The 9,505-nt window shown below is 40.5% G+C and overlaps 1 long non-coding RNA gene across 1 annotated transcript; it reads left to right on the forward strand.

Annotated features, from left to right (window-relative positions):
• Positions 1-2,099: 2,099 nt before the first annotated feature.
• Positions 2,100-7,147, forward strand: LOC118152974 (uncharacterized). The gene is made up of 3 exons (XR_004742068.3): positions 2,100-2,807; positions 3,844-3,991; positions 4,679-7,147. It is a non-coding gene; the product is annotated as an uncharacterized LOC118152974 (long non-coding RNA).
• The last annotated feature ends 2,358 nt before the right edge of the window (positions 7,148-9,505 follow it).

Here is a 9,505-nt window from a genome sequence, read left to right on the forward strand (position 1 = left end):
TTGTACATAAACTACCACAGAGAGAATGCAGCTTCTCCACTACTAGCATTATGTTTTTCCGCAAAGGTGTGAAAGCAGCACTGTTTGTTTCCGTTTCTTACAAAGCCTTGTTTTTAAAAGGTTTTTTTTTTTTCATTTATAGCTCCATTTATTATAGGCTTCAGGTGTAAATCTATGAAAGGCTGGACCCATGAATGTTATAAGCGACAAACACTATGCTTTATTCAGAAACTCTTCCCTGCTAATAAGGTATTATAGAACTAAGCTTATCTGTTGAACTTGTTCTTCCCTTGGGATAACTTCTCTGCAAGGACGCTTCTTAGTTCCCTCAAACCACTGGAGAGGTCCATCTTGCCAGGTCACCAGACATGCATAGACATTCCAGACTCCAAATGGTGACTGGAGCCTGGGCTCAAACAGAGATCACTGCTGCACAGGTTATTCAGCACAGAGTCTGGCCTTTGGGAGATGCTTAACAAATGTTAGAGCCCATCTTCTTCCCTTCTTGACTACACAGGAAAATCTAAGTTAAATATCAGTTTATGATTCTTATCTACGGATGATAAAACTGAGGCTAAGAGAGGTTAACAGGTCTGATCCAGTTCATATAACCAGTATGTGAAGGAATTGAAACTTGAGCCCAGTTTTTTGATGCTCAGTTCCAAGGATTACCAAGGCGAGTTTACTCCCTGAATTTGAAAATATAAAAGAGAGAGCAGATTCTTCAGTGGAAAAGAATATAGCAGTAAGAAAATGGAGTGCCAGGGTTGGCACAGACAGGTATTGAAATAGAAGTAGGATACTGTGAATTTACACTACCCATTCACCAGTTTTACCTGGAGCCAGTCTTATTATATTTTCCACAAGTATTTCAGAGTGTTACTCTTACAGATATATACTAATGGTGGCGAATTAAGTTCTTCAGCCTAGTAAATAATTTTTAGCTTCGAGCTACCCACTCCAAGTCCCTTTTAATCCCTCATGTCCTGCTTGCAGTTAATGGAATGCAAAATTCCATCTCGCCCTGTTCCTCAGATCTCCCAGCAGGACGTCACTGCTGTGTATCAGTTACTAGGTGTGGGTTTCCTTTTGCACCAGCCTGTCTGCCTTCCGAGTGATGAAACGAAGCTTCCCCCAAGGAGAGAACCCAACATCATTTCCTCCTGCCTGGTCAGCTTCCACTGAACGCCTGTGGCAGCCTTTGCTTCCAGCAACAACAGGCTGCGTATCCATAACAAAGGCAGCCAGAGGCTGTGATCTGGCCGTCTTCAACTCTGTCATTTCGCCAACATGGTTTCCTAGCCTTGTCCCAGATACTATGCCTCTGGTCTTTGGTGGCCCTACCGCCTGGCATACACTTAGGTGTCAGCAGACAAGATGAGCCTAAGTTCCCGTCTCCTTGACTCAAGAGATCTGTGACTCTGCTGAATAAAGTTTACTTCCTTTACTGAAATTACCAGAAGACATTTGCAAAGAGGTCAAATCACTGTAGGTCATAATCATAATATATTCACTTTTGGGGGCAAAATGCAAAAATACTGGTCAGAATTAGGACATTTTTACACATCCTGGAGCAAGAAGCAAACAAGTGCATTAAATTCTGTGATGACTTTATTTTAAATTGTGTCACTGCTACACTGCACTTATTAAAATAAATATGTTGAAATTCTGGAGAGAAGACCATATGAGAATTCCACCCTTGAATTAATGTAACCGTTTCCTCCTAGAGAAATATGCCCGGTAGGACCTGGTATTAAAATGAGAGTAACTTCAGTCCTGCAGACAACCTCTTCAACATTAGTGCCACCAAAGCAGGGAGGGGATATATGAAGACAAATATACTATATTCACCTATCTAAAACAGAGGGTAACACATCAGCCACAGCCAATTCATTCTATTCACTTTTTAAATAATATAAATTATGTAGAGTCATCATAAGAAGAAGGAAAATAATCAAATAAAAAAGGCAAAATTTAAATCACGTATAATCACACAATCTTGACATAATTAACCAGTGTAATTGATTTGGGATATGTATTCTTCCAGATCTTGCCCTGTGTATATATACATAATTTTAACATGATTAAGCTGCCTACAATTTGTAATTTTCTATCCATACTTAATAGAACATAAATATTTTTCTATGTTGAAAAATGTACATCTACATTGCAAAAATATCACCCCTTTTTAATTACAAAGGGGGAAATGTGCCCTTAAAATAAAGGCACCTGTTATCCCCCAATCAGTGAAGCTTGACTTTACCAGTAATTTGGTGGCCTGATACTATATGTTTCCTGATGCAATGCAGTGAGAAGTATGCACATCGCCTATAAAGTGTTCTTGCTTGAAATGTTGAACCAAATCTAATCATGATGAAACAAGTTAATCCAAGATGTTGGGCATTCTGCATGATGGTTATCCTGGACTTCCCAAAGGATTTGAAGTCATCAAAAAACAGAGGAGACAATGTTCAAAGATTGAGAACTACTAAAGATATACAATAGCTACGCTGTGATTAAAATTTCATTGGAAGTAAAATCAGAAAAAAATAGATAAACAATATTTTAGGACAATTTGAGTACGTTTGCAAATGCTCTTATTGAATTAATGATTATTTTCTTAGGTGTGGTAATGGTGTTGTGAAAGAGAAGACTCTTACTCTTGAAAGGAGTGCCAAAGAAGTATTAAGAGGTGAAATTTCATGACATTGGTAGACCATTTTCAGAAGGTTGGGCCAAAAGAAAGAACGTACCCACAGAGACATGTTGTTAACAAATATTCACTGCACCATTCCTTCAACTTTTTGGTGAGTTCGAAGTGTTTTGAAGTTATATATAAAGCATATATATGTTACATATAAATACGCATATTTCTCTTTCTATTATTTTTTAAATGTTTATTTTAGGTTCAGCAATGTATGTGCAGGTTTGTTCTGCAGGTAAAATCATGTCATGGGAATTTATGGTACAGATTATTTTATAACCCCAGATACTAGGCCTTTTTTTTTTTTCTTGAGACAGGGTTTCGCTCTGTCACCCAGGTTGGAGTGCAGTGGTGCAATCTCGGCTCACTACAGCCGCTGCCTCCTGGGCTCAGGTGTTCCTCCTACCTCACCTCCGAGTGGCTGGGACCACAGGTGCACACTACCACATCCAGCTAATTTTTGCATTTTTTTTGTAGAGACAGGGTTTTACCATGCTGCCCAGGCTGGTCTTGAACTCCTGGGCTCAAACAATCCACCTGCTTTGGCCTCTCAAAGTGCTGGGATTACAGGTGAGAGCCATCATATCCCACTAGGCATATTTCTATCTCATATTTAAGGACTAAATGAGATTCTATTATATCCTAATCGATTTAACAAATCTCTGGTTTCCAACATTTCATTGCCTCAATTTTTAACTAATATAAACAAGTTTCAAAGACATTTCTTGTAGTTAATTGTTCGCATACGTTCTTAATTATCTATTTAGGATTAATTCCCAGAAGCAACTACAATCAAGTTAATGGACATTTTTAAGGTTTTCAGCACTAACACCTGCAACACAATTATTGGATTCAGCCCTGAATATTTTCGGTAACCCTCAAGCCCCAAAGCCTGTTAGTCCTCTTTAAAATTACTACAATTGTCATATGATAAGACTTCTATCACTGGTATTTTATTTCCCAGGTTATTTATTATAATTAGAGCTTTCACTTCCTGACAACACATAGTAAATGTTTTTGTATCCCCATGGATATTTCATCTCTTACTGCTTTCATTGTAATCATAGAGAACCTAGGAACTGTCATCTTTTCTTGTCCTGTTCATCTGCTCTAAAAATGTCTATCTTCATTATTGGCAGGAATACAACTTTGGTCATTGTCCCCAGCAAAAGTGGCACTACCCTGGCCTGAGCAGAGGCTAGACCCACCTAGCAATGTACTGCAGCCTTGTGGCTCTTTCCAAGACAACCACTCTGGAAAACACGGAGTCTAGGTGCTGCCATGGAGGTATGATAGTCCCGACCACCGCCTCCAGGAAATCATCTCCCAGCACATACTAGGTGATACACACATCACCGAATCACACTTATTAAGCAGTATTACCAAGTGCTATTAAGTGTTATTTGCACTGTTAGTGTTACTAAGCGCTGTGAGAGCAAACCCTAGCCAATCACTCTCAAAGCTGTTCCTCACAGGTTTGGTCTATTTAACAAGCCAAGCTCACCGTTATCTAACACACTGAGATGTAGCCAGCTCCCTTTGCTTGCTCTTCTCTCACACACACGCTCATTTTCCCCACACTCAAACATGTGCAGAATATCCTCCAGGACCTCACTCTGGCTAAGTGACCGAAAAGGAAAGGAAAGTTAAGAAAATAGACATAGCCTTTTTTTGTAGTATATTTTTTGCCACTAGAAGTGAAATCGTTGACCCATAAATCCAAACAAATTATGTTTTAGCTGGATCCCTTTCAAATCATAATAATCAAGAAAGCTTCAAATAACTGAAATACAAGTTACCATTTATGGAAGCATCAAGATAAACTCATGCCCGTTTCAGGCTTCTCACAAGCTGTAGGATCAATATTTTCTGTTATTTGTGGTGTCCAAGCCCAAATCATGTTGACTAATAGCAGAGGGTGCATCCAAAAAAAACAGATAATGAGTTATATTAAACCCTTAAATCTCTTTCCAGAAGCAATTATTTTTCTTCAGTGCTCATGGGAGATCAGAGTTCTGATCCCTCTTTGCAGTGGGTTTGGCTGTGCCTCTCACACTGAAAGCACACCAGCCCTGGTCCTCCCATTGATTCATAAGTACAACACACCACTTCCAGGATGCAGAGCCATGGTGGAATGTTCACTGGAGTGAGGCAGCGTATGGAGCACGCAGAGCATGCAGACCCAGGTAAGATGTACAGGAGGCCGGGATCACCTGCAATGACTGTAACCTCAGGCAAATCTCACAACCTTTCATAGCCACAGATTTCACATGTATGCTCTGGCAACATTACCTCAAACCCACACTGTGTGGATTATGTGGATAACTCTCTAAACTATAAAAGTTACACAACGTTTGTTATTTTGGTGTATTTTAATTTAAGGAACAGTGTTTAGCACATTGAGATGGTCTTCTGATCTATTTTAAGAAAAGGTCAGCTAACATGAGATATAAGAAGAGTATTATTCTGAGGTTACCATTAAGCTATAAGTCGAAAGATAAAATTTTGGTGTCAAAAAAATTGTTTGAAAATTTTACCAGTCAAAAAATAATTTGTGATTAAATATGCAAAATTATCTACATTATGCAAAACCAAAAGATATGCACATTTTAATTTCACAGAAACTCAAAGCACATTTATTTTACTTAGGTCACTGTTCGATAGGAGACCATAACCTGTACCCCTCCGCCAGGGGTGATATATTATCTGGCTCAGCCATGAGTCTGGAGTTGGGCCCCACCAGAAACAGCCTAAGCTATTCGACCTAAAAGCTATGTAACTTTGAAGCAGTTTGAAAAGCAGTTACTTTTCAACTTGGTGTCTATTTCTTTATCTGCCCAATAGGGATAAAAATCATTTTTTTGTTCATCTGGTGACTGATTTTTATTAAGAACTAACATCCTCGGCCCAAGGACTACCCCCAGCTCCAGAACTCTCCATAGGAATAGCCAAGACTTTTATTGCAAAATTGTAATTCAACTTCTTCTCTGCCTAATCTTGTATTCTTTACCCCTCAAAGATATTGCTGCCAAGAGCCCTTTCCGACACACCCACTGTACACAAATCTCAGTGTATCAGAGTCTGATTCCTGGGAACCTAAACTATGACACCCCTTTTCAGGAAAAAATGGACAAAATATCTATGTCAAAGAGGCTTGTAATGCTAAACATATTTTCTAGAGGTTATCCAAATCTGGTTAAACAAGAAAACCTTGGTGGTCTAGAGTCTAACTTCTTCAACACCTTCTGTTCTGGAACCTTAATTAAAGCAACTTAACTCAAGAGGGTATGAGAGAGTTTGCCTTTAATTGGTGGTCCTCACTCCCAGAAGCACCTCCAAGCATTTACTCTTTTCTATAGATTGGCCTCCCTTTCCCGTGTCAGTTATTTTTGCTTTCCCTTCCAAATATGCAGACCACCCATGTAATGAGATCTTGGTGTATCCTCACCTGCAAGCACAGATTACATGCCTGGCTCTGGCAACCCATGTTCTGACTTTACTTCTCGTTCAAGCTCTGTATGCTGTAGTCAACCCTATTTCCTCACTGCCTTGATCGTCAATAAGGATCAGAGAGCAGTACATCAGAAAGAATGGGAGAACTTCAAGAAAGACCTAAACTGGCTCAAAGAACAAGTGCCTCAAACCCAAAGGATGAGCTCATTTTTCAAAAAGAGATCCAAAGAACTCCTGAGTGGCATATAAAACCCTATTTCGAGAAATGGAGTCTTTCAGACGGTATTTAGCTCAGGACATTATCTCCTCCCATTTTATAACTATTTCTTTTTTTGTTTGTTTGTTTATTGCCTCTGGAACTGGTTCTAGCAGGCATCCAAGAAAACTGTGGGAACATCTCAAAGCTGTTGCTAGTTATTCACCTTCACCACTGCTTCTACATTTCTATGACTCTAAGAGCCTCAGTCAATTAGGTAATAGTGGATGGTGACCTTCTAGTCACCTTTTGCCACAACTGCTGTGTTATGGCCCCAGCACTGGTTTTCCAAATAAAGGTGAAGGTAAAGGTATAAAGAAGTGTTTCCTTGAGAGTGCTCAACTTGGCTGAATAGGATCTTAGAAGCCCACAGGTCAGAGACTGAGTTCTTAAATTGTAGATTTCAGTAACAGCACAGAGAAAACGTTACTGCTTCATCTTGTTTTTAAAAGGGCTCAGAATGTGTAAATTTTTAAATAAACACTGCTGTGCTATGATTCTCATTTTTGAAGTGCCTTTCAGAGAACTGCTTATTTTTTCTTCTGTTCTTGCCACACCAAAAGGGAGCTGTGCTGTTGAACTCACTTCATGCTTGAGACAGATCCATCCAAGAAGCAATACTTGAATCATGTAAAGATGGCTATAAATGTTATATTGTATGTTTTCCCTCATGACTTTAAAGAAATTCCAATGTTTCTAGCTTGGTTGTTTGGATTCCCCCCCCATCCAGATTTGAGTGAATTAGCTCCATTTCTTTCGCTCTCCCTCAACAAATGCCTTAGGAGGTCAAGATTTTTAATTATTTCTAGTCAATAACAAAAGAAACCTAAGTGTACTTAAGGGAACAAGATATTTATTTTTATGTTGTATACATATCTGTCTCCTCTTCAATTAAGTAAATATTTTTGCCTCTTTCTGTGGATTATTGTCCTAATTTTTCAGTGATACATGACATTAAGTCATGGAGCAAAAAACAAATGCTTAAGTGTAGTTGGAATATGACCAGGGAGTCATTATTACTGTGTGCTGAAATCCCCTCATGATCAAGAATCAAAACTGACATATGATGAATTGAGCTAAAGGGTTGACAAGATGAATTTTTACAGTGATGGGTTTAAACTGAATCTGGCGCTCCTGACTTTAGAATAAACCTAACTGAAAATGCTTTTTGTTTTGAGACAGGGCCTCACTGCATTGCCCAGGCTGGACTTGAACTCCCAGACTCAAGTGCTCCTCCCACCTCATGCTTCCAAGAATATGGGACCACAGGAATGTGCTACCTTACTCAGTTCTTACCAGTATCTTTTAATATTACATCAGTATTTTTAAACAATAAACATTGTATTGTTGAATAAATTTTGGTGCTCTTGGTTATTTTTAATTAGGAAGAAACTAAGGGGAAAAGTTTGAAATAATACTTGTTCCTCCCATTACACCAGTAATTACATTTACAATTTTAGGAAAATATTTTACAACTTTAAGAAAATATTTTTAGAAGCCAACTTGAATGAATCTTGGAAGCTCCAGAAACCTTTCACAACTTTTTGAAATGGAAATAATAATTTATAGTTAATATTTGTTTCTTCATTCCTGTATTTATAATATTTCTCTGGGAACAGAGCTGTAGGGGAAAAAAACAGATTAAGAAAGTTTAAAATGGCTCATCGGAGGAACTCAAGATGGTGCTGTGACCACAACCCAGGATTTAAGCTCTCGGTTAATCCGCGGAGAGGTGAGTCAAAGCTGCATTTTCAGACTGATCTTTGTTGCCCACAGAACGGGGAAATTCCCAAGTATAAAGGAGACGCGGGACACCAGGCAGAGGCTCTGCCTGGAGAAGCCGGCAGCCGGGGTGGCGGCGGCCGGCCCTACCCAGCGATCCCCACAGGGCGCGCTTGTCCGGGTGCCCTGTTGAAATGGCAACCTGAGACTTGAGAGGGCTGAACTTGAGACTGAAAGGGACTCGGGCAGTGGGCCAGCCCAGGGGATTGCAGGGACACAGCGTGTGGGATAGCGCAGTGGGACAGAAAAAACGGTGATTCCAAATGCTCGCCGTGGAGACTGTCCCTGAGGCGCTCCGTGGGGGAGGGGCATCCACCATTACCGAGGCAACCTGCCCCTACTGAGATACACGCCCACTGCTGACGCAGCCTGCCATTGCCGAGGCAACCCGCCACAACAGAGAGACTCCGCTGCAGGGCGTAGCCTGTGGTGGAGAACGCAGCAGAACAGCAAGAGCCTGCAGCAACAGGGCGAGCCTCACAACAGCAGGGTGGAGCCTTGGCAGTCAAATAGTGATTAGACTGCCTCCTAGCTGGGCAGCACACCTCAACAGACATCCAAAAACAAAGCCCCAACCCCCCAAGACAGAGCATTTGAGAAAAAAAGGGGTTTTTTAATGAGCTCTGTTGCAGCAGAATCAAACATAGCAGCCTAACAGCCCTGAATGAACAACAGAGCTCACAGCTCAGCAATTGAGCTCCTATAAAGTACAGACTGTCTCCTCAAGCCGCTCCCTGACCCCTCTATATCCAAAAGACTGACATTTGGCAGGCATCATCCTGGAACAAAGATAGCAGAAAAAGAAACTGGTAGCATCCCTCGCTGTGCCACAGCTGCTACAGGTGCACCCCAGACAAGCAGGGCCTGGAGTGGACCTCAGCAGTCGTACAGCGAAGGCGCTAGACTGGTAGAAGGAAAACCAAGTAACAGAAATACTTCATCACCAACAATCTGGGTGTCCACTAAAAGACCCAATCGAAAAGTCAGCAACTAAACAGACGACAAGTGGATAAATCCACAAAGATGGGAAGAAACCAGCACAAAAAGGAGGAAAACACCCGAAACCAGAACACCTCGCCTCCTAGAAAGGACCAAAACTCCTCACCAGCAAGGGAACAAAGCTGGACAGAGAATGACTGTGATGAAATGACGGAATTAGACTTCAGAAGATGGATAATGAGAAACTTCCATGAGCTAAAAGAACATGTTCTAAATCAATGCAAAGAAACTAAGAACCTTGAAAAAAGATTTGAGGAAATGATGACAAGAATGGATAACTTAGAGAGGAATGTGAATGAACTAAAGGAGCT

This window comes from Callithrix jacchus, chromosome 4 (assembly GCF_049354715.1).
Source record: "Callithrix jacchus isolate 240 chromosome 4, calJac240_pri, whole genome shotgun sequence".
Classification (NCBI taxonomy): domain Eukaryota; kingdom Metazoa; phylum Chordata; class Mammalia; order Primates; family Cebidae; genus Callithrix; species Callithrix jacchus.